General features: G+C 46.3%; 1 pseudogene; it reads right to left on the reverse strand.

Annotated features, from left to right (window-relative positions):
* The window catches only part of LOC147973839 (uncharacterized), a 40,260-nt pseudogene extending 15,486 nt beyond the window's left edge, over window positions 1-24,774 (reverse strand).
* Window positions 24,775-25,575: the final 801 nt, after the last annotated feature.

Consider the following 25,575-nt stretch of genomic DNA (forward strand, 5'->3'; position numbering starts at 1 on the left):
TCACCGAGGTCTTTCTTTGAAAATAAAACTCCTTTCAAACATTCCTTTATGCTTTGCAGAATAGTTCTACATTATCTCCGATCAACAATATGTCATTCACATATACTTATCAGAAATGCTGTAGTGCTCTCACTCACTTTTCTTATAAATACAGGCTTCACCGTAAGTCTGTATAAAACAATATGCTTTGATCAACTTATAAAAGCGTATATTCCAACTCTGAGATGCTTGCACCAGTCCATAGATGGATCGCTGGAGCTTGCATATTTTGTTAGCACTTTTAGGATTGACAAAACCTTCTGGTTGCATCATATACAACTCTTCTTTAGTAAATCCATTAAGGAATGCAGTTTTGTTTATTCATTTGCCAGATTTCATAAAATGCGGCAATTGCTAATATGATTTAGACAGACTTAAGCATAGATACGAGTGAGAAATTCTCATCGTAGTCAACACCTTTAACTTGTTGAAAACCTTTTTACGACAATTCTAGTTTTGTAGATAGTGACACTACTATCAGCGTCCGTCTTCCTCTTGAAGATCCATTTATTTTCTATGGCTTGCCGATCAACGGGCAAGTCAACCAAAGTCCACACTTTGTTCTCATACATGGATCCCATCTCAGATTTCATGGCCTCAATCCATTTGTGGAATCTGGGCTCATCATCGCTTCCTCATAGTTCGTAGGTTCGTCATGGTCAATTAACATGACCTCCAGAACAGGATTACCGTACCACTCTGGTGCGGATCTCACTCTAGTTTACCTACGAGGTTCGGTAGTAACTTGATCTGAAGTTACATGATCATCATCATTAGCTTCCTCACTAATTGGTGTAGTAGTCACAGGAACAGATTTCTGTGATGAACTACTTTCCAATAAGGGAGCAGGTACAGTTACCTCATCAAGTTCTACTTTCCTACCACTCACTTCTTTCGAGAGAAACTCCTTCTCTAGAAAGGATCCATTCTCAGCAATGAATATCTTGCCTTCGGATCTGTGATAGAAGGTGTACCCAACATTTTCTTTTGGGTATCCTATGAAGACGCACTTCTCCGATTTGGGTTTGAGCTTATCAGGTTGAAACTTTTTCACATAAGCATTGCAACCTCAAACTTTAAGAAATGACAGCTTAAGTTTCTTGCCAAACCATAGTTCATACGGTGTCGTCTCAACGGATTTAGATGGTGCCCTATTTAATGTGAATGTAGCAGTCTCTAATGCATAACCCCAAAACAATAGCGGTAAATCAGTAAGAGACGTCATAGATTGCACCATATCTAATAAAGTACGGTTACGACGTTCAGACACACCATTACACTGTGGTGTTCCAGGTGGCATGAGTAGTGAAACTATTTCACATTGTTTTAACTGAAGGCCAAACACGTAACTCCAATATTTTACTTCTGCGATCATATCGTGGAAACTTTTATTTTGTTACGATGATTCTCCACTTCACTCTAAAATTCTTTGAACTTTTCAAATGTTTCAGACTTGTGTTTCATCAAGTAGATATACTCATATCTGCTCAAATCATCTGTGAAGATCAGAAAATAATGATACCTGCCGCGAGCCTCAATATTCATCGGACCACATACATCGGTATGCATGATTTCCAACAAATCTGTTGCTTGCTGCATTGTTCCGGAGAATGGAGTCTTAGTCATCTTGCCCATGAGGCATGGTTCGCAAGCATCATCTGATTCATAATCAAGTGATTCCAAAAGCCCATCAACATGGATTTTCTTCATGCGCTTTACACCAGTATGACCTAAACGGTAGTGCCACAAATAAGTTGCACTATCATTATTAACTTTGTATCTTTTGGCTTCAATATTATGAAAATGTGTATCACAACGATCGAGACCCAACAAACCATTTTCATTGGGTGTATGACCATAGAAGGTTTTATTCATGTAAACAGAACAACAATTATTCTGCAACTTATATGAATAACCATATTGCAATAAACATGATCCAATCATATTCATACTCAACGCAAACACTAAATAACATTTATTTTAGGTTTAACACTAATCCCGAAAGTATAGGGAGTGTGCGACGATGATCATATCAATCTTGGAACCATTTCCAATACACATCATCACTTCACCCTTAACTAGTCTATGTTCATTCTGCAACTCCTGTTTCGAGTTACTATTCTTAGCAACTGAACTAGTATCAAATACTGAGGGGTTGCTATAAACACTAGTAAAGTACACATCAATAACATGTATATCAAATATACCTATGTTCACTTTGCCATCCTTCTTATCCGCCAATTACTTGGGGTAGTTCCGCTTCCAGTGCCCAATCCCTTTGCAGTAGAAGCACTCAGTTTCAGGCTTAGGTCCAGACTTGGGTTTTTTTCACTTCAGCAGCAACTTGCTTGCCGTTCTTCTTGAAGTTCCCTTTTCTTCCCTTTGTCCCTTTACTTGAAACTAGTGGTTTTGTTTACCATCAACACTTGATGCTTTTCTTGATTTCTACCTTCGTCGATTTTCAGTATCACGAAGAGCTTGGGAATCATTTCCGTTATCCCTTGCATATTATAGTTCATCACGAAGTTCTACTAACTTGGTGATGGTGACTAGAGAATTCTGTCAATCACTATTTTATCTGGAAGATTAACTCCCACTTGATTCAAGCGATTGTAGTACCCAGACAATCTGAGCACATGCTCACTGCTTGAGCTATTCTCCTCCATCTTTTAGCTATATAACTTGTTGGAGACTTCATATCTCTCAACTCGGGTATTTGCTTGAAATATTAACTTCAACTCCTGAAACATCTCATATGGTCCATGACGTTCAAAACGTCTTTGAAGTCCCGATTCTAAGCCTTTTAAGCATGGTGCACTAAACTATCAAGTAGTCATCATATTGAGCTAGCCAAACGTTCATAACATCTGCATCTGCTCCTGCAATAGGTTTGTCACCTAGTGGTGCATCAAGGACATAATTCTTTTGTGCAACAATGAGGATAAACCTCAGATCACGGATCCAATCCGCATCATTGCTACTAACATCTTTCAACTTAGTTTTCTCTAGGAACATATATAAAATATAGGGAAGCAAGAACGCAAGCTATTGATCTATAACATTATTTGCAAAATACTATCAAGACTAAGTTCATGATAAATTAAAGTTCAATTAATCATATTACTTAAGAACTCCCACTTAGATAGACATCCCTCTAATCATCTAAGTGATCACGTGATCCAAATCAACTATAACCGATCATCACGTGAAATGGAGTAGTTTTCAATGGTGAACATCACTATGTTGATCATATCTACTATATGATTCATGCTCGACCTTTCGGTCTCAGTGTTCCGAGGCCATATCTGCATATGCTAGGCTCGTCAAGTTTAACCTGAGTGCACCCGTTGTAGATGGACGTAGAGCTTATCACATCCGATCATCACGTGGTGTTTGGGCACGATGAACTTTGGCAACGGTGCATACTCAGGGAGAACACTTTTATCTTGAAATTTAGTGAGAGATCATCTTATAAAGCTACCGTCGAACTAAGCAAAATAAGATGTATAAAAAACATCACATGCAATCACAATATGTGACATGATATGGCCATGGTCATCTTGCGCCTTTGATCTCCATCTCCAAAGTACCGTCATGATCTCTATGGTCACCGGCATGACACCATGATCTCCATCATCTTGATCTATATCATTGTGTCGTCACATGGTCGTCTCGCCAACTATTGCTCTTGCAACTATTGCTATTGCATAGCGATAAAGTAAAGCAATTATTTGGCGATTGCATCTTATGCAATAAAGAGACAACCATAAGGCTTCTGCCAGTTGCCGATAACTTCAACAAAACATGATCATCTCATACAACAACTTATATCTCATCACGTCTTGACCATATCACATCACAACATGCCCTGCAAAAACAAGTTAGACGTCCTCTACTTTGTTGTTGCAAGTTTTATGTGGCTGCTATGGGCTGAGCAAGAACCGTTCTTACCTACGCATCAAAATCACAACGATAGTTTGTCAAGTTGGTGCTGTTTTAACCTTCGCAAGAACCGGGCGTGGCCACACTCGGTTCAACTAAAGTTGGAGAAACTGACACCCGCCAGCCACCTGTGTGCAAAGCACGTCGGTAGAACCAGTCTCGCGTAAGCGTACGTGTAATGTCGGTCCGGGCCGCTTCATCCAACAATACCGTCGAACCAAAGTATGACATGCTGGTAAGCAGTATGACTTATATCGCCCACAACTCACTTGTGTTCTACTCATGCATACGACATCTACGCATAAAACCTGGCTCGGATGCCACTATTGGGGAACGTAGTAATTTCAAAAAAATTCCTACGCACACGCAAGATCATGGTGATGCATAGCAACGGGAGGGGAGAGTGTTGTCCACGTACCCTCGTAGACCGAAAGCGGAAGCGTTAGCACAACACGGTTGATGTAGTCGTACGTCTTCACGATCTGATCGATCAAGTACCAAACGCACGGCACTTCTGAGTTCTGCACACGTTCAACTCGATGACGTCCCTCGAACTCCGATCCAGCCGAGTGTTGAGGGAGAGTTTCGTCAGCACGACGGCGTGGTGACGATGATGATGTTCTACCGACGCAGGGCTTCACCTAAGCACCACTACGATATGATCGAGGTGGATTATGGTGAAGGGGGGCACCGCACACGGCTAAGAGATCCAAGGGATCAATTGTTGTGTCTATGGGGTGCCCCCTGGCCACGTATATAAAGGAGTGGAGGAGGGGAGGGGCCGACCCTCTCTATGGCGTGCCCTAGGGGAGTCCTAATCCCACCGGGAGTAGGATTCCCCCTTTCCTAGTAGAATTAGGAGCCCTTCCAAGTAGTAGGAGTAGGAGAGAAGGAAAGGGAAGGGAAAAGGAGAAGGAAGGAAAGGGGAGCCCCCCCTCCCTAGTCCAATTCAGACCAGCCCATGGGGAGGGGTGCGGCCACCCTTTGAGGCCTTTCTCTCCTTTCCCGTATGGCCCATTAAGGCCCAATACGAATTCCCATAATTCCCCCGTACTCCCGAAAATACTCGAATCACTCAGAACCTTTTCGATGTCTGAATATAGTCGTCCAATATATCGATCTTTACGTCTCGACCATTTCGAGACTCCTTGTCATGTCCCCGATCTCATCCGGGACTCCAAACTCCTTCAGTACATCAAAACACATAAACTCATAATATAACCGTCATCGAACTTTAAGCGTGCTGACCCGACGGGTTTGAGAACTATGTAGACATGACCGAGACACGTCTCTGGTCAATAACCAATAGCGGAACCTGGATGCTCATATTGGCTCCTACATATTCTACGAAGATCTTTATCGGTCAAACCGCATAACGACATACGTTGTTCCCTTTGTCATCGGTATGTTACTTGCCCGAGATTCGATCGTCGGCATCTCAATACCTAGTTCAATCTCGTTACTGGCAAGTCTCTTTACTCATTCCGTAATACATCATCCCGCAACTAACTCATTAGTTGCAATGCTTGCAAGGCTTATAGTGATGTGCATTACCGAGTGGGCCCAGAAATACCTCTCCGACAATCGGAGTGACAAATCCTAATCTTGAAATACGCCAACCCAACAAGTACCTTCGGAGACACCTGTAGAGCACCTTTATAATCACCCAGTTACATTGTGACGTTTGGTGGCACACAAAGTGTTCCTCCGGTAAACGGGAGTTGCATAATCTCATAGTCATAGGAACATGTATAAGTCATGAAGAAAGCAATAGCAACAAACTAAACGATCAAGTGCTAAGCTAACGGAATGGGTCAAGTCAATCACATCATTCTCTAATGATGTGACCCCGTTAATCAAATGACAACTCATGTCTATGGCTAGGAAACTTAACCATCTTTGATTCAACGAGCTAGTCAAGTAGAGGCATACTAGTGACATACTGTTTGTCTATGTATTCACACATGTATTATGTTTCCGGTTAATACAATTCTAGCATGAATAATAAACATTTATCATGATATAAGGAAATAAATAATAACTTTATTATTGCCTCTAGGGCATATTTCCTTCAGCAACCTCCTCCACACTAGTATAAAAAGGGTCTAATCTTCAACTCATTAGTCCCGGTTTATATTTGAGCCGGCACTAATGTGACCATTAGTGCTGGTTCCTACGGCTAGGCGGGTGGCGCTCATTAGTACCGGTTCATGTCACGAACCGGTACTAAGGAGGTGGTGGCCTTTAGTACGGGTTGGTGGCTCCATCCCGTACTAAAGACCCCCCCCCCCTTTAGTACCGGTTGGAGCCACCAACCGGTACTAAAGGTGGTGGCCTTTAGTATGGGTTGGTGGCTCCAATCAGTACTAAAGACCCCCCCCTTTAGTACCGGTTGGAGCCACCAACCGATACTAAAGGTGGTGCGCTGCCACCCGCTGTGCACAATGTTTAGTCCCACCTCGCTAGTTGAGAGGAGCTCACACCGGTTTATAAGCCCCGCCGAGGCTACCGTGTCGAGCTCCTCTCTAAGCAGGCCTTTGTGGGTCTATTGCAAATCTTCTGCCTTGTGGGGCCTACTGGGACATACGGGCCTGCATCCTAGCCCAACTAGAGGTTGGGTTTCTAGTCGTATGCAGGCCGTGCCGGCCCAGTAGGCGGGCTATTTTTGTTTTATTTCAAAAAAATCCTTTAGTTGGTGTTACCAACCAGGACTAAAGGTCCCCCAGACCATGACGCGCCTCGTGCCACGTGGTGGGCCTTTGGTCCCGGTTCGTGTTGAACCGGGACTAAAGGGGGGGGACCTTTAGTCCCCCCCTTTAGTGTCGGTTCCAGAACCGGTACTAAAAATCGTTTTTCTACTAGTGCCAGGTCGTGGACCAAGGCCTGCATGTAGGAGTGATCAGCAGGAGCATAGACGTTCGTGAGAGCGAAAGAGAGGTCCGTGGAGACCGATCGAAGGGCCGTGGTTAGAGAGTAACCAGAGGGGGTGGAAGGGACTAAGTTGAAAAGGCGGGGGTCCCAAGCTGTGACAATCCCATCGCGGCTCCCGTCAGCGCCCTTGACGGCGAAAGCCAAGAGGCTACCCAGGAGGAAAGTAGCAAGCTTGAAGGAGTCCAAGTGAGCGAGCTTCGTTTCCTGAATACAAGTGACACAAGGGTTGATAGACTTGACGGCCGCCTGGACACCGGCGCATTTATCGGGATCACCTAAACCTTGTGCATTCTAGGAGAGGAGAGAGATGTTGTGTTGGGAAACATAGTAATTTCAAAAAAAATCCTACGCACACGCAAGATCATGGTGATGCATAGCAACAAGAGAGGAGAGTATCGTCCACGTACCCTCGTAGACTGTAAGCGGAAGCGTTATGAGAACGCGGTTGATGTAGTCGTACGTCTTCACGATCCGACCGATCCAAGTACCGAACGTACGGCACCTCCGAGTTCAGCACATGTTCAGCTCGATGAAGTCCCACGAACTCCAATCCAGGAGAGCTTCACAGGAGAGTTCTGTCAGCATGATGGCGTGATGACGGTGATGATGTTGCTACCGACGCAGGGCTTTGCCTAAGCACCACTACGATATGATTGAGGTGGATTATGGTGGAGGGGGGCACCGCACACGGCTTGGAAAAATCAACTTCTGTGTTCTAGGGTTCCCACTTCCCCAGTTATATAAAGGAGGGAGGGGAGGCGGGCCGGCCTCTGTAGGCGCGCCAAGGGGGGAGGAATCCTTCTCCTAGTCGGAGTAGGATTCCTCCTTTCCTAGTCCTACTAGGAGGGGGAAGGAAGGAGAAGGGGAGGAGAAGGAAAGAGGGGGCGCAGCCCCTCCCCTAGTCCAATTCGGACTAGGCCCATGGGGGGCGCGTGGAAAGCCCTCGTGGCTTCTCCTCTTTTTCCCTTAAAGCCCACTAAGGCCCATATGTACTCCCGTATTCCCATAACTCCCCCGGTACTCCGAAAAATACCCGGATGACTCGTAACCTTTCCGATGTCCGAATATAGCCTTCCATTATATCGATCTTTATAGCTCAATCATTTAGAGACTCCTCGTCATGTCCGTGATCTCATACGGGACTCCAAACAACCTTCGGTACATCAAATCACATAAACTCATAATACCAATCGTCACCGAACGTTAAGCGTGCGGACCCTACGGGTTCGAGAACTAGGTAGACATGACCGAGACATGTCTCTGGTCAATAAACAATAGTGGAACCTGGATGCTCATATTGGCTCCTACATATTCTACGAAGATCTTTCTCGGTCAAACCGCATAATGGTATACGTTGTTCCCTTTGTCATCGGTATGTTACTTGCCTGAGATTCGATCGTCGGTATCTCAATACCTAGTTCAATCTCGTTACCGGCAAGTCCCTTTACTCGTTCTGTAATGCTACATCCCGTAACTAACTCATTAGCTACATTGCTTGCAAGGCTTATAGTGATGTACATTACCGAGAGGGCCCAGAGATACCTCTCTGATAATCGGAGTGACAAATCCTAATCTTGATCCAGGCCAACTCAACAAACACCATCAGAGACATGTGTAGATCACCTTTATAATCACCCAGTTACGTTGTGACGTTTGGTAGAACACAAAGTGTTCCTCCGGTATTCGGGAGTTGCATGATCTCATAGTCATAGGAACATGTATAGTTATGAAGAAATCAATAGCAACAAACTAAACGATCATCGTGCTAAGGTAACGGATGGGTCAAGTCAATCACATCTTTATCTAATGATGTGATCCCGTTAATCAAATGACAACTCATGTCTATTGTTAGGAAACATAACCATCATTGGTTCAACGAGCAAGTCAAGTAGAGGCAAACTAGTGACACTCTGTTTGTCTATGTATTCACACATGTACTAAGTTTCCGGTTAATACAATTCTAGAATGAATAATAAACATTTATCATGATATAAGGAAATATAAATAACAACTTTATTATTGCCTCTAGGGCATATTTCCTTCAGTCTCCCACTTGCACTAGAGTCAATAATCTAGTTCACATCGTCATGTGATTTAACACCAATAGTTCACATCTTTATGTGATTAGTTCACATCTCCATGTGACTAACACCCAAAATAAACGGGGAGCTACATCGCGAGCTATTGATCTACAACATAGTTATGCAAATACTATTAGGACTAAGTTCATGATAAATTAAAATTCAATTAATCATATTTAAGAACTCCCACTTAGATAGACATCCCTCTAATCATCTAAGTGATCACGTGATCCAAATCAACTAAACCATGACCAATCATCACGTGAAATGGAGTAGTTTTCAATGGTGAACATCACTATGTTGATCATATCTACTATATGATTCACGCTCGACCTTTCGGTCTCGGTGTGGGGATACCGACGATCGAATACCGGGCAAGTAACACACCGATGGACAAAGGGAATTGTATATATGATTGATTGAACCCCTGACATCGTGGTTCATCCGATGAGATCATCGTGGAACATGTGGGAGCCAATATGGGTATCCAGATCCCGCTATTGGTTATTGGCCGCAGAGGTGTCTCGGTGATTGATACGTCTCCAACGTATCTATAATTTTTGATTGTTCCATGCTATATTATATTCTTTTTTGGACATTATTGGGCTTTATTATACACTTTTATATTATTTTTGGGACTAACCTATTAACGGGAGGCCCAACCCAGAATTGCTGTTTTTTTTGCCTATTTTAGGGTTTCGCAGAAAAAGAATATCAAACGGAGTCCAAACGGAATGAAACCTTCGGAAACGTGATTTTCGGAACGAACAAGATCCAGAGGACTTGGACCCTACGTCAAGACATCAACCAGGAGGCCACGAGGTAGGGGGCGCGCCTACCCCCCCCCCCCCCAGGCGCCCTCCACCCTCATGGGCCCCCTGTTGCTCCACAGATGTACTCCTTCCTCCTATATATACCTACGTACCCCCAAACTACCAGATACAGAGCCAAAACCCTAATTCCACCGCCGTAACTTTCTGTATCCACGAGATCCCATCTTGGGGCCTGTTCCGGAGCTCCGCCGGAGGGGGCATCGATCACGGAGGGCTTCTATGTCAACACTATAGCCTCTCCGATGAAGTGTGAGTAGTTTACCTCAGACCTACGAGTCCATAGTTATTAGCTAGATGGCTTCTTCTCTCTTTTTGGATCTCAATACAAAGTTCTCCACCTCTCTTGTGGAGATATATTCGATGTAATCTTCTTTTGCGGTGTGTTTGTTGAGACCGATGAATTGTGGGTTTATGATCAAGTTTATCTATGAACAATATTTGAATCTTCTTTGAATTCTTTTATGTATGATTGGTTATCTTTGCAAGTCTCTTCGAATTATCAGTTTTGTTTGGCCTACTAGATTGATCTTTCTTGCAATGGAAGAAGTGCTTAGCTTTGGGTTCAATCTTGCGGTGTCCTTTCCCAGTGACAGTAGGGGAAGCAAGGCACATATTGTATTGTTGCCATCGAGGATAACAAGATGGGGTTTATTTCATATTGCATGAGTTTATCCCTCTACATCATGTCATCTTGCTTAAAGCGTGACTCTGTTCTTATGAACTTAATACTCTAGATGCATGCTGGATAGCGGTCGATGTGTGGAGTAATAGTAGTAGATGCAGGCAGGAGTCGGTCTACTTGTCTCGGACGTGATGCCTATATACATGATCATAGCTAGATATTCTCATAACTATGCTCAATTCTGTCAATTGCTCAACAGTAATTTGTTTACCCACCGTGAATACTTATGCTCTTGAGAGAAGCCACTAGTGAAACCTATGGCCCCCGGGTCTATCTTCCATCATATTAATCTTCCAATACTTATTTATTTCCTTTGCCTTTTATTTTACTTTGCATCTTTATCATAAAAATACCAAAAATATTATATTATCATATCTATCAGATCTCACTCTCGTAAGTGGCCGTGTAGGGATTGACAACCCCTTATCGCGTTGGTTGCGAGGATTTATTTGTTTGTGTAGGTGCGAGGGACTCGTGCGTGGCCTCCTACTGGATTGATACCTTGGTTCTCAAAAACCGAGGGAAATACTTACGCTACTTTGCTGCATCACCCTTTCTTCTTCAAGGGAAAACCAACGCAAGTGCTCAAGAGGTAGCAGTCATATCTGCAAGGTTCCCGAACCCGTAGGGTCTACACACTTAAGGTTCGGTGACGCTAGAGTTGTAATGGGAATAGTATGTGGTTACCGAAGGTTGTTCGGAGTCCCGGATGAGATCCCGGACGTGATGAGGAAGTCCAGAATGGTCCGGAGATGAAGACCGATATATTAGACGAAGGGTATTGGAGTCCGGAATTGTTCTGGGAGTACCGGGTGACGACCAGCGTGACCGAAAGGTGTTTCGGAGGCCCCGACAAGCGTTGGGGGGCCTTATGGGCCAAGGGAAGGGGGCACACCAACCCACTAAGGGGCCATGCGCCCCTCCCACCCCCTCTCACGTAACCTGGAGAGGTGGGCGCCTCCCCTAGAGCAGCCTCCCCTCCCGGCTTGGGGGGGCAAGTTTCCTAGGGGTGGGGGCGCCCAAACCCATCTAGGGTTTTGTTGGGGAACGTTGCAGAAAACAAAAATTTTCCTACTCGTTTCACCAAGATCCATCTAGGAGTTCATCTAGCAACGAGTCATCGGATGCATCTACATACCTTTGTAGATCGCGTGCGGAAGCGTTCAAAGAATGGTGATGATGTAGTCGAACACGACGTGATCCAAATCACCGATGACCAAGCGCCGAACGGACGGCACCTCCGCGTTCAACACACGTACGGGACGGGAGACGTCTCCTCCTTCTTGATCCAGCAAGGGGGAAGGAGAGGTTGATGAAGATCCAGCAGCACGACGGCGTGGTGGTGGATGCAGGGCGTCACAGTAGCAGGGCTTCGCCTATACTACGAGAGAGAGACGTAACGGGGAGAGAGGGAGGCGCCAGGGGCTGGTGTATGAAGTCCCTCCTCTCCCCCACTATATATAGGGGTGCTAGGGGGGCGGCGGCCCTAGGAGATGGAATCTCCTAGGGGGGCGGCGGCCAAGGGTGGGGGGGCTTGCCCCCCAAGCAAGGGGGCGCCCCCTTTAGGGTTTCCCCTCAACCCTAGCCGCATGGGCCCTAGGGGAGTGGCGCCCCAGCCCACTTTGGGCTGGGTTCCATCCCACTTCAGCCCATGGGGCCCCCCGGGATAGGTGGCCCCACCCGGTGGACCCCCGGGACCCTTCCGGTGGTCCCGATACAATATCGGTGACCCCGAAACTTGTCCCGATGGCCGAAACAGCACTTCCTATATATAATTCTTTACCTCCGGACCATTCCGGAACTCCTCGTGACGTCCGGGATCTCATCCGGGACTCCGAACAACATTCGGGTTAATGCATATACATATCTTCACAACCCTAGCGTCACCGAACCTTAAGTGTGTAGACCCTACGGGATCGGGAGACAAGCAGACATGACCGAGACGACTCTCCAGTCAATAACCAACAGCGGGATCTGGATACCCATGTTGGCTCCCACATGCTCCACGATGATCTCATCGGATGAACCACGATGTCGAGGATTCAATCAACCCCGTATGCAATTCCCTTTGTCATTCGATATGTTACTTGCCCGAGATTCGATCGTCGGTATCCCAATACCTCGTTCAATCTCGTTACCGGCAAGTCACTTTACTCGTACCGTAATGCATGATCCCGTGACCAGACACTTGGTCACTTTGAGCTCATTATGATGATGCATTACCGAGTGGGCCCAGTGATACCTCTCCGTCATACGGAGTGACAAATCCCAGTCTTGATCCATGTCAACCCAACAGACACTTTCGGAGATACCCGTAATCTACCTTTATAGTCACCCAGTTACGTTGTGACGTTTGGTATACCCAAAGCACTCCTACGGTATCCGGGAGTTACGCGATCTCATGGTCTAAGGAAAAGATACTTGACATTGGAAAAACTCTAGCAAACGAACTATACGATCTTGTGCTATGTTTAGGATTGGGTCTTGTCCATCACATCATTCTCCTAATGATGTGATCTCGTTATCAATGACATCCAATGTCCATAGTCAGGAAACCATGACTATCTGTTGATCAACGAGCTAGTCAACTAGAGGCTTACTAGGGACATGTTGGTGTCTGTTATTCACACATGCATTACGATTTCCGGATAACACAATTATAGCATGAATAAAGACAATTATCATGAATAAGGAAATATAATAATAATGCTTTTATTATTGCCTCTAGGGCATATTTCCAACAGTCTCCCACTTGCACTAGAGTCAATAATCTAGTTACATTGTGATGAATCGAACACCCATGGAATTCTGGTGTTGATCATGTTTTGCTCTAGGGAGAGATTTAGTCAACGGATCTGCTACATTCAGGTCCGTATGTACTTTACAAATATCTATGTCTCCATCTTGAACATTTTCACGAATGGAGTTGAAACGACGCTTGATGTGCCTTGTCTTCTTGTGAAACCTGGGCTCCTTGGCAAGTGCAATAGCTCCAGTGTTGTCACAGAAAAGTTTGATTGGCCCCGACGCATTGGGTATGACTCCTAGGTCGGTGATGAACTCCTTCACCCATATTGCTTCATGTGCTGCCTCCGAGGCTGCCATGTACTCCGCTTCACATGTAGATCCCGCCACGACGCTTTGCTTGCAACTGCACCAGCTTACTGCCCCACCATTCAAAATATACACGTATCCGGTTTGTGACTTAGAGTCATCCAGATCTGTGTCAAAGCTAGCGTCGACGTAACCCTTTACGACGAGCTCTTCGTCACCTCCATAAACGAGAAACATTTCCTTAGTCCTTTCCAGGTACTTCAGGATATTCTTGACCGCTGTCCAGTGTTCCTTGCCGGGATTACTTTGGTACCTTCCTACCAAACTTACGGCAAGGTTTACATCAGGTCTGGTACATAGCATGGCATACATAATAGAACCTATGGCTAATGCATAGGGGATGACGCTCATCTCTTCTATATCTTCTGCCGTGGTCGGACATTGAGCTGAGCTCAATTTCATACCTTGTAACACAGGCAAGAACCCCTTCTTAGATTGATCCATATTGAACTTCTTCAATATCTTATCAAGGTATGTGCTTTGTGAAAGACCTATGAGGCATCTCGATCTATCTCTATAGATTTTGATGCCTAATATATAAGCAGCTTCTCCAAGGCCCTTCATTGAAAAACTCTTATTCAAGTAGGCCTTGATGCTGTCCAAGAGTTCTATATCATTTGCCATCAATAGTATGTCATCTACATATAATATGAGAAATGCTACAGAGCTCCCACTCACTTTCTTGTAAACGCAGGCTTCTCCATAAGTCTGCGTAAACCCAAATGCTTTCATCATCTCATCAAAGCGAATGTTCCAACTCCGAGATGCTTGCACCAGCCCATAAATCGAGCGTTGGAGCTTGCAAACCTTGTCAGCATTCTTAGGATCGACAAAACCTTCCGGCTGCATCATATACAATTCTTCCTTGAGGAAACCATTAAGGAATGCCGTTTTGACATCCATTTGCCATATCTCATAATCGTAGAATGCGGCAATTGCTAACATGATTCGGACGGACTTTAGCTTCGCTACCGGTGAGAAAGTCTCATCGTAGTCAACCCCTTGAACTTGTCGATAACCCTTAGCGACAAGTCGAGCTTTATAGATGGTCACATTACCATCCGCGTCTGTCTTCTTCTTAAAGATCCATTTATTATCTATGGCTCGCCGTTCAACGGGCAAGTCAGTCAAAGTCCATACTTCATTTTCATACATGGATCCTATCTCGGATTTCATGGCTTCTAGCCATTTGTCGGAATCCGGGCCCGCCATCGCTTCTTCATAGTTCGAAGGTTCACCGTTGTCTAACAACATGATTTCCAAGACAGGGTTGCCGTACCACTCTGGTGCGGAACGTGTCCTTGTGGACCTTCGAATTTCAGTAGGAGCTTGATCAGAAGTATCTTGATCATTATCATTAACTTCCTCTCTAGTCGGTGCAGGCACCTCAAGAACATTTTCTTGAGTTGCGCCATTTTCCGGTTCAAGAGGTAATACTTCATCAAGTTCTACTTTCCTCCCACTTACTTCTTTAGAGAGAAACTCTTTCTCTAGAAAGAATCCATTCTTGGCAACAAAGATCTTGCCTTCGGATCTGAGGTAGAAGGTATACCCAATAGTTTCTTTAGGGTATCCTATGAAGACGCATTTTTCCGACTTGGGTTCGAGCTTTTCAGGTTGAAGTTTCTTGACATAAGCATCGCATCCCCAAACTTTTAGAAACGACAGCTTAGGTTTCTTCCCAAACCATAATTCATACGGTGTCGTCTCAACGGATTTCGACGGAGCCCTATTTAAAGTGAATGCGGCAGTCTCTAAAGCATAGCCCCCAAAAGATAGCGGTAAATCGGTAAGAGACATCATAGATCGCACCATATCTAATAAAGTGCGATTACGACGTTCGGACACACCATTACGCTGAGGTGTTCCAGGCGGCGTGAGTTGTGAAACTATTCCACATTTTCTTAAGTGTGTGCCAAATTCGTGACTCAAGTATTCTCCTCCACGATCTGATCGTAGAAATTGGATCTTCCTGTCACGTTGATTCTCAACCTCACTCTGAAATTCCTTGAACTTTTCAAAGGTTTCAGACTTGTGTTTCATTAAGTAGATATACCCATATCTACTTAAATCATCAGTGAGCGTGAGAACATAACGATAGCCACCGCGAGCCTCAACACTCATTGGACCGCACACATCAGTATGTATGATTTCCAATAAGTTGGTTGCTCGCTCCATTGTTCCTGAGAACGGAGTCTTGGTCATCTTACCCATGAGGCATGGTTCGCACGTGTCAAATGATTCATAATCAAGAGACTCTAAAAGTCCATCTGCATGGAGCTTCTTCATGCGTTTGACACATATGTGACCAAGGCGGCAGTGCCACAAGTATGTGGGACTATCATTATCAACCTTACATCTTTTGGTACTCACATTATGAACATGTGTAGTATTACGTTCGAGATTCATAAAGAATAAACCATTCACCATAGGAGCATGACCATAAAACATATCTCTCATATAAATAGAACAACCATTATTCTCGGATTTAAATGAGTAGCCATCTCGAATTAAACGAGATCCCGATACAATGTTCATGCTCAAAGCTGGCACTAAATAACAATTATTAAGGTTTAAAACTAATCCCGAAGGTAGATATAGAGGTAGCGTGCCGACGGCGATCACATTGACCTTGGAACCATTCCCGACGCGCATCGTCACCTCGTCCTTTGCCAGTTTCCGCTTATTCCGCAGCCCCTGCTTTGAGTTACAAATGTGAGCAACTGCACCGGTATCAAATACCCAGGAGCTACTACGGACACTAGTAAGGTACACATCAATTACATGTATATCACATATACCTTTTGTTTTGCCGGCCTTCTTGTCTGCTAAGTATTTAGGGCAGTTCCGCTTCCAGTGACCGCTTCCCTTGCAATAAAAGCACTCAGTCTCGGGCTTGGGTCCATTCTTTGGCTTCTTCCCGGCAGCTTGCTTGCCGGGCGCGGCAACCTCCTTGCCGTCCTTCTTGAAGTTCCTTTTACCCTTGCCTTTCTTGAACTTAGTGGTTTTATTGACCATCAACACTTGATGTTCCTTCTTGACTTCTACCTCCGCTGATTTCAGCATTGAGAACAACTCAGGAATGGTCTTTTGCATCCCCTGCATGTTGAAGTTCATCACAAAGCTCTTGTAGCTTGGTGGAAGCGACTGGAGGATTCTGTCAATGACCGCATCATCCGGGAGATTAACTCCCAGCTGAGACAAGCGGTTATGTAACCCAGACATAGTGAGTATGTGTTCACTGACAGAACTATTTTCCTCCATCTTACAGCTGAAGAACTTATCGGAGACTTCATATCTCTCGATCTGGGCATGAGCTTGAAAAACCATTTTCAGCTCTTCGAACATCTCATATGCTCCATGTCTCTCAAAACGCTTTTGGAGCCCCGGCTCTAAGCTGTAAAGCATGCCGCACTGAACGAGGGAGTAGTCGTCAACACGTGTCTGCCAAGCGTTCATAACGTCTTGGTTCTGTGGGACGGGAGCTTCACCTAGCGGTGCTTGTAGGACATAATCTTTCTTGGCAGCTATGAGGATGATCCTCAGGTTCCGGACCCAGTCCGTATAGTTGCTGCCATCGTCTTTCAGCTTGGTTTTCTCTAGGAACACGTTGAAGTTGAGGACTACGTGGGCCATTTGATCTACAAGACATATTGTAAAATATTTTAGACTAAGTTCATGATAATTAAGTTCATCTAATCAAATTATTAATGAACTCCCACTTAGATTGGACATCCCTCTAGTCATCTAAGTATTACATGATCCGAGTTAACTAGGCCGTGTCCGATCATCACGTGAGACGGACTAGTCAACATCGGTGAACATCTTCATGTTGATCGTATCTTCTATACGACTCATGCTCGACCTTTCGGTCTTCTGTGTTCCGAGGCCATGTCTATACATGCTAGGCTCATCAAGTCAACCTAAGTGTTTGCATGTGTAAATCTGTCTTACACCCGTTGTATGTGAACGTCTGAATAAAACACCTAATCATCACGTGGTGTTTTGAAACAGCGAACTGTCGCAACGGTGCACAGTTAGGGGGAACACTTCTTGAAATTATTATGAGGGATCATCTTATTTACTACCGTCGTTCTAAGTAAACAAGATGCAAAACATGATAAACATCACATGCAATCAAATAATAAACGTGACATGATATGGCCAATATCACATAGCTCCTTTGATCTCCATCTTGGGGCTCCATGATCATCTTGTCACCGGCTTGACACCATGATCTCCATCATCATGATCTCCATCATCGTGTCTCCATGAAGTTGCTCGCCAACTATTACTTCTACTACTATGGCTAACGCGTTTAGCAATAAAGTAAAGTAATTTACATGGCGTTTCTCAATGACACGCAGGTCATATAAAAGAATAAAGACAACTCCTATGGCTCCTGCCGGTTGTCATACTCATCGACATGCAAGTCGTGATTTCTATTACAATAGCATGAACATCTCATACATCACATATAGATCATTCATCATTCATCACAACTTTGGCCATATCATATCACAAACCACTTGCTGCAAAAACAAGTTAGACGTCCTCTAATTGATGTTGCAAGTTTTATGTGGCTGAATTTAGGGTTCTAGCAAGAACGACTTCTTACCTACGTTAAAGCCACAACGTGATTTGTCAACTTCTATTTACCCTTCATAAGGACCCTGTTCATCGAATCCGCTCCAACTAAAGTGGGAGAGACAGACACCCGCCAGCCACCTTATGCAACTAGTGCATGTTAGTCGGTGGAACCGGTCTCACGTAAGCGTACGTGTAAGGTTGGTCCGGGCCGCTTCATCCCACAATGCCGCTGAAGCAAGAAAAGACTAGTAGCGGCAAGAAAGTTGACAAATCTACGCCCACAACAAATTGTGTTCTACTCGCGCAAGAAGAACTATGCATAGACCTAGCTCATGATGCCACTGTTGGGGAACGTTGCAGAAAACAAAAAATTTCCTACTCGTTTCACCAAGATCCATCTAGGAGTTCATCTAGCAACGAGTCATCGGACGCATCTACATACCTTTGTAGATCGCGTGCGGAAGCGTTCAAAGAACGGTGATGATGTAGTCGAACACGACGTGATCCAAATCACCGATGACCAAGCGCCGAACGGACGGCACCTCCGCGTTCAACACACGTACGGGACGGGAGACGTCTCCTCCTTCTTGATCCAGCAAGGGGGAAGGAGAGGTTGATGAAGATCCAGTAGCACGACGGCGTGGTGGTGGATGTAGGGCGTCACAGTAGCAGGGCTTCGCCTATACTACGAGAGAGAGACGTAACGGGGAGAGAGGGAGGCGCCAGGGGCTGGTGTATGAAGTCCCTCCTCTCCCCCACTATATATAGGGATGCTAGGGGGGGCGCCGGCCCTAGGAGATGGAATCTCCTAGGGAGGCGGCGGCCAAGGGTGGGGGGGCTTGCCCCCCAAGCAAGGGGGCGCCCCCTTTAGGGTTTCCCCTCAACCCTAGCCGCATGGGCCCTAGGGGAGTGGCGCCCCAGCCCACTTTGGGCTGGGTTCCATCCCACTTCAGCCCATGGGGCCCCCCGGGATAGGTGGCCCCACCCGGTGGACCCCCGGGACCCTTCCGGTGGTCCCGATACAATATCGGTGACCCCGAAACTTGTCCCGATGGCCGAAACAGCACTTCCTATATATAATTCTTTACCTCCGGACCATTCTGGAACTCCTCGTGACGTCCGGGATCTCATCCGGGACTCCGAACAACATTCGGGTTAATGCATATACATATCTTCACAACCCTAGCGTCACCGAACCTTAAGTGTGTAGACCCTACGGGTTCGGGAGACAAGCAGACATGACCGAGACGACTCTCCAGTCAATAACCAACAGCGGGATCTGGATACCCATGTTGGCTCCCACATGCTCCACGATGATCTCATCGGATGAACCACGATGTCGAGGATTCAATCAACCCCGTATGCAATTCCCTTTGTCATTCGATATGTTACTTGCCCGAGATTCGATCGTCGGTATCCCAATACCTCGTTCAATCTCGTTACCGGCAAGTCACTTTACTCGTACCGTAATGCATGATCCCGTGACCAGACACTTGGTCACTTTGAGCTCATTATGATGATGCATTACCGAGTGGGCCCAGTGATACCTCTCCGTCATACGGAGTGACAAATCCTAGTCTTGATCCATGTCAACCCAACAGACACTTTCGGAGATACCCATAATCTACCTTTATAGTCACCCAGTTACGTTGTGACGTTTGGTATACCCAAAGCACTCCTACGGTATCCGGGAGTTACGCGATCTCATGGTCTAAGGAAAATATACTTGACATTGGAAAAACTCTAGCAAACGAACTATACGATCTTGTGCTATGTTTAGGATTGGGTCTTGTCCATCACATCATTCTCCTAATGATGTGATCTCGTTATCAATGACATCCAATGTCCATAGTCAGGAAACCATGACTATCTGTTGATCAACGAGCTAGTCAACTAGAGGCTTACTAGGGACATGTTGGTGTCTGTTATTCACACATGCATTACGATTTCCGGATAACACAATTATAGCATGAATAAAGACAATTATCATGAATAAGGAAATATAATAATAATGCTTTTATTATTGCCTCTAGGGCATATTTCCAACAGGTTTCCCCTGTGGCCGCCGCCCCTCCCCTAGGGAAACCCTAGGGCGCCTCCTCCTCCCCCCTTCCCCCTATATATAGTGAGGGAGAGAGAGGGCAGCCACCCCCTTCCCTGGCGCAGCCCCTCCCTCCTCCAGCGCCTCCTCCTCCTCCGTAGTGCTTAGCGAAGCTCTGCCGGAGAACCACGAGCTCCACCACCACCACGCCGTCGTGCTGCCGGAGTTCTCCCTCAACTTCTCCTCTCCCCTTGCTGGATCAAGAAGGAGGAGACGTCCCCGGGCTGTACGTGTGTTGAACGCGGAGGCGCCGTCCGTTCGGCGCTTGATCGGATATTCCGCGATTTGAATCGCCGCGAGTATGACTCCATCAACTGCGTTCTTGTAATGCTTCCGCGTAGCGATCTTCAAGGATACGAAGATGCACTCCCTCTCTCTCGTTGCTAGCATCTCCTAGATTGATCTTGGTGACATGTAGGAAAATTTTGAATTATTACTACGTTCCCCAACAGTCTGATGGATCGACATGGATGTTGGTCAAAGGAGAAGATGGTCGTGATTCCAACGATGACGACATATGAACATGATGCCGATGGTGATTGACTTCTATGTCATGGAAACACATGGTACAAACTTGAGGGCTTGTGCGGCTTCAACAAGACTATGATGAGGGTCCATTCAAGGCAGTGTGCATAGGAGGGAGCATGAAGTCGACAGGGCGCGGGGCGCGTGGCCAGCTACATGGAGTCATGTTGAAGGTGGAGCTGGAGTCTAGCGGAACACATCACTCTGTGCTGATGGAGGGGCTACAGTGTAAGATGTCGGAGAACCGAAACCTATTTCAGCAAGATAGCGAGAGATACGCGGATTGGACTGCGGCATAGTGGTCTGATGGAAACGTAATACTCGGCATCGGTTGGTGATGATCGGTGGTTCTCTGCAGTAGAGGTTAAGTGGTGTTGGTTCGCGGCCCTGGAGACTCGACCAGGACAGCAAAGGCTCGGCGAAGTGATAACGACGAGGCGTGCGGTAAGCACATGACACATCAATAGACCAAGGCACTGGTGATCAGACAAAGTGTGTAGATGGTGCTAAAGCAGTGTTGACTAGTACCAGATTCAAGTTGGTGACTAAGTTTATCGGTGCTAGTTGGTGGACGAGAGTTGACCATGGAGAATCTAAGAAAGTGGTAGGAAACTCTGAAATTGTGAAAAGTTGGGAGAGTACATGGCCGTATATTATGTGATGTTCAGTGCACATGCCAAAGTGCCTATGACAAGACAGAAGGAGGCGGAGTGTTATAACGGTGGGACATGTTAGAGACTATTCAGAAAAGGTTGAGACAACTACGAATTTGACTCAGGGTGACGCATGGCAATGATGAAATTCTTTCAAGTTTGAGACAGACCGTAAAGAATGGGCAAGGATGTTGAGTTCAGTAACTCTTATATGTGTCCAATATGTAAGTTGTTCATTTCCATGCGGACAATAAATGGCTTGTCATGGCGTTGGACGGATACTCCGGAAGTCAGGGCCGCAAACTAGAGTAAAAGAGTAGCTTAACTTTGCTTCAGAGTTGACTGTGAAGAAGACGAGAAGGGACTACAATTGCAGGTGGAGTCACATGGAGTCTGAAAGTAGCAGCGGTGCTCATGGTATAATCTCAAGTCCAATATACATGGAGATTTGATGCATGGATGAATTTGAGGTGGTGGAGACTATTCATCAAGGTGGAGTTTGTATGAATTGTATCAAATATATTTGTACAAGCTAGGTCGTAGTTGGACTTAGATTCAAACTGTGTGTAGATAGGGTAACAATCGTGCCCTATTAAGACACGTGTATCCTAGGGCTATAATATTATATATTGAGGATAGACACACGATGTAACCGAAGCCAACATACTAGCATAGGCAGGCAGGGAGCTGTCGGCGTGTGTTATAACGGTGTCACGGAGAGGAGCACAGGAGCGCCCGTAGTCAGGCCCCGAAGGTGTAGCCATATCGGTGAACCTCGTTAACAAATCTCGATGTCATGCTTGTTGCGATTGCTTGATCCTTGATAGATAGACTGCGCGCCTCAGATTAATTTTAACACATGGTCGTTCCTCGAACCGAGAGGTTGATTTAGAGAGAACATACATGAGTTTTTTTTTTGAGATAAAGAAGAACATGTGACATACAGGTATGATACGAGCCTTTAACACACAGCTAACACAGGATGCAAAACGGCAAAGTTCAATAGCCAGCTTACACCTCCCATTCAAAACAGAATTCTAAACTGCACACTTCTTGATAATTTTGATCGGAGCAGCATATAAAATCATTACTATGACATGTTGCGTCAAAAACAAAATTGTATACAAATTCGATCTCGATTCTAGCTGCTCAACTTAGAAGGATCCTACAGGCGGCTGCGCGTCAGAGAATCCTCTGCAAACTATAAGGCTCACCGTTTCTCTGCCTCTTGAGCCCTCCCCGCGTTTGCCCTGTGTCTAGGGGGTTCACGAATCGGGTGCGGAGGCTGGCTTCTGGAACTGGCAAGAGTAACGGAGGATGCAAGAGCAACTCCGGTTCCTGCTGCAGCGGCGGATGGGGAGGTAAGATAGCTCCACAGTCGCATCCCCTGCGACATGAGCAGCTCCAGCCGGGATGCCATTGATTCTCCCTCTCGCTACTAAGAGGAGGTTGATCAGCAGTGTGCCAACTGCCAAGAGGAGGTTGATGTGTGATGACTGTCTCCAAACAAGCCGCTTATATATCCTCGCTCTCCGAGTGAAGTGAGCTTGCACGTGCGTTCATCGAGTCAAAACGACGAGTGAAGAAGAAATCAACAAGGGCCGTTCAAATCAAACCACCACGCCAAGGCGACGACTGCTCCTAGCACCTACTAGTTCAGTGTTCAGACCACACCATGTGGCCAGGGTTTTGTTTATTGGTGGGCGCTGGGGGTGGTGACCATGCAGATTGGGACGGATATCAGACGTTTTTAGAGTTGCTAGCTATACATACTGCTCAGTCCATAGAATTTTAAAAAATCTCTGCCGTACGTATGAGCTTAACCTACTGAATTCATATTTTAGTTTCGTGTTTCTGGCAAAAACAAAAATGCGATGATAGGTCGATGATGGCGGCGGAGCAGGTAGAGACGACATCATCGGAGTGGCAATACTGCAATGACCAGTCAACGACGGAGGGGGAATAGGAAGAGGCGACCTTGTGGTTAAGTTCGCAAGACCGAGCGTAGCTGGTGAGGTGGGAGTGGTGAGTGGTGACGGACGGTATGAAAGAGTAACTCTGTGCATTCGGTTTATATGGTTTGATTTATACTGTATTTTTTATTTGTATGATATTTACGAAAAATGATTTCCCCCGCTTTATATTATAAAGCACGAACCACAACAACAAAGCATCCGATACAAACGCACACCACACACCCAAGGCAAGATACATGAATGCCGGGCATCGACACACAACCACAACGACTACAAAGCACCTAAAAGATGAGCAAAACGAAACCGCTAAGAGCCGACGGAGAACACCACCACGAGGAGCGATCGTCCGGGAGGATGTGTAACGGACATGCCGGACCGAGGACTCCAAGACGGTGCCTCCAGAAAGGGTACGGCCATGAACGTCGCCACCGTCCGATCCGAGGATCGAGTTTTCACCCGGAGTAAGATGGAAGAGGAAGAAGCACCACGACAGAGCCTGCAAGGAGGACACGACGTCCACGGACGCCGTCACCGTCGACCAGACACACTGGGTAGGTGATGAACCCCGATGCTTCAACACTTCCGCCGCCCCGGTCCGAAAACACCCGCAGCCACGCCGCCCAAGCGGCCATGGTTGCCTGCCCGCATCCGAGCCGCGCAGCCCGCCCACGACCAATGCACGACTCCCGCCACCAGGGCCGCCGCCCCGCCATGAGACCACCCCGAAGCCACCAAAGGCCACGACTTTGCCCGGATCCACGACCCCAACCACCTCCAGAGCCGCCGGCGGCCAAGCTGCCTCGAGGAGGACCACAACCACATCGACCAGGGGAAGGGGAAGGCGGAGAAGTGGCCCATGGCCACGACCGACACCCATGTTGGCTCCAACTCCCCCCCTCCCCCCGGAACCAAGTTCCGCCCCCATTTCAAAGGGCCAGAGCATCAGGAGGCATCGGCCGTCGCCAGAAGCCAGAGAGGGAGGGTTGTGGAGCCGTCTCCGCCGCCGCCCGAAGACGCCACTGGGGGATCCACCCGAGCCGAGCGCCGCCACCCAGCCGTGAGGGCCCGACTGGGTGGGGGCAGCCCACCACCACCGCTGCCCCCCCCCCCCCACACACACACCAGAGCACCATGGCGAGAGGGCCGCCCGCGACCCGCGGCGCTAGATGCAACGCCGAAGCGCTGCCGGGGGCACCGACGCCGACGCCACCACCGGGCCGCACCACCACCATGCCGCCTGCCGCCCGTCGAACACCACCATCGCCAGCCTGCTTCGGGGCGCCGCCGCGCCCGGCATCGAGCGCCATGCCCAGCCGCTAGATCTGGCCCGCGCCACACCATACGAGCGGGGGACGAAGGATATTTGATACTTTGGATAGTACTTTGGTTAGTACTTAACGGTATTTGAAATTAAAGTACGGTTCGGTTTCGATATAGTATTATCAAATTATTTCAGTATAGCTTTGGTACATATACCGTAGTAACCGAAGTTGACGTGAATTTAAAAGTGACACAGCAATATTGACAACGTTATGACTCAAAACACATACCTCTTTTTATACAAACAGTATAATATACAATATGTATGCATGCAGGGAATTTGACTTTTGTACAAGAAAAATGATCTCGGGATTAACAATAAAATCCAAAAAAATGAATTTGTTTTGTGTCAAACTTTGACAAATATTTTGAGTGCTTGAAAATTTTCATCATGAATGACATTCGTGGAAGTCATGGCAAAAAAGCACAATCAGCACTCCAAAATGCTTTCAAACATAGCATTTTAGGAGCATTGATTTTTTCACGACTTCCACGAATGTCATTTCATGATAAATGTTTGCAAGCACACATGACATTTCTGAAAGTTTGTTATAATTTTTGTTTTTTGATTTTATTGTTCACGAGGGAGCATTTGGACTCGGTAGCAGATACTCGTTATAGGCTCTTTTGAGCCTTTGGTCTGTCCATTAACTTTCCCATAGGCCTGAGTGAGATCGCAACTCCTCTAATGCTTATGCAGTGTGGTCACAGGCCAGTTAGTGTATAAGAACGATGTTAGAAACTTTAGTACTACTTAGTGAAGAGTACATGTGAGGTCTATATAGGAT

Source organism: Triticum urartu, chromosome 5A (genome assembly GCF_056163025.1).
Source record: "Triticum urartu cultivar PI428250 chromosome 5A, HENAU_Tu73, whole genome shotgun sequence".
Taxonomy (NCBI): domain Eukaryota; kingdom Viridiplantae; phylum Streptophyta; class Magnoliopsida; order Poales; family Poaceae; genus Triticum; species Triticum urartu.